Raw genomic sequence first — 1,353 nt, forward strand, 5'->3', positions numbered from 1 at the left:
CACTCTCTCCCTCCACCTGTTTTAAGGTTGCAATGTTAAGAGTACAAAATGACATTCCTTAAGCAGTCTACACTTTGCCTTCTCTAAGTCCCTCTATCAGTTTCTATACATGAGCCCACACCTCTCTTTCTCACAGAGCCCCTCTCTCTCTCCTCCACTCTCTCTCTCCTCCACTCTCTCTCTCCTCCACTCTCTCTCTCCTCCACTCTCTCTCTCCTCCACTCTCTCTCTCCCTCCCCTCTAACATATACAGTGCGAAGGCCTGGGATTCATTAAGTTATTCATTAGATTGTGGTGACAAATCAACGTTGCTGCTAAAGAACGGGAGTCCCACCCTCTCTCCAGACCTCCAGGGACGAGATCCCATTACCAGGGGAAAAGATCTACAGCAGCTGCTAACAACAACACAGCAGAGGAGAAAGTCAACACAGAGTCTGAGGAGAAAGAGTGAGTTTGGAGAATGGAGAGAGTGCTTGTGCATTGGTTACAGAGAATGAGAGTGAAGGGTAGAGAGAGTGTAGAGGAAAGAGGAGGGTAGAGGAGAGAGAGAGTGTAGGGGGGGAGCACTTTCACTAACAGTTGAATAACGGTCTGCCGTGTGAAACCCTTTCACACAAATGATGAGAGCAATATTGCAGAACTTCTAGTCAACTACATGCGCACACACCAAACTCAAAACGCACACACAGAACCCCAAACAACGGCCTTGGTAGGATCTTTGCTACTTTAATCAGTGTCGCTGCAGGGTATGTGTCTGCAGGGTGTGTGTCTGCAGTGTTTGGGGCTTTAAGCTGGTCACAGTAGGGTTGCTGGCCGCCAGGGTGGGAAACCTGCCTCCGCGTTTCTACACACACACTCTGTTACCGCTAGCAACACAAGCAGGAGAAGCACAAATAAATCACACCACACACACACACACACACACACACACCACCACACACACACACACACACACACACACACCACACACACACACACACACCACCACACACACCACCCACACACACACACACACAGCACACACACACACACACACACACCACACACAGAGATAGAACATGGGAGAGAACAGAAGAAGCCTACTGACCTGCTTTAGCACTAATTAAAAACTCCACAGTAGGAGGGGAGTTCAAACCATTATTGTAGGCAGCCAGAGACATGATCTCCTCAACTACGGCTGGCCTTGGTTACACCCCTAAACAGCAACAATCCCCCGAAAGCCCCCCACTCCAACCTAACATGACCTGCAGGTAGCTGGAGGGAGCAAAGTTGGAAGTCGTCACTATTTGTATGTCAGCACCTTGGACACAGTAGAGTAGGAGTACAGCTAGAGTAGGTACAGCGGGTACAAGC

The sequence above is a fragment of the Salvelinus sp. IW2-2015 genome, unplaced genomic scaffold (genome assembly GCF_002910315.2).
Source record: "Salvelinus sp. IW2-2015 unplaced genomic scaffold, ASM291031v2 Un_scaffold7559, whole genome shotgun sequence".
Taxonomy (NCBI): Eukaryota; Metazoa; Chordata; class Actinopteri; order Salmoniformes; family Salmonidae; genus Salvelinus; species Salvelinus sp. IW2-2015.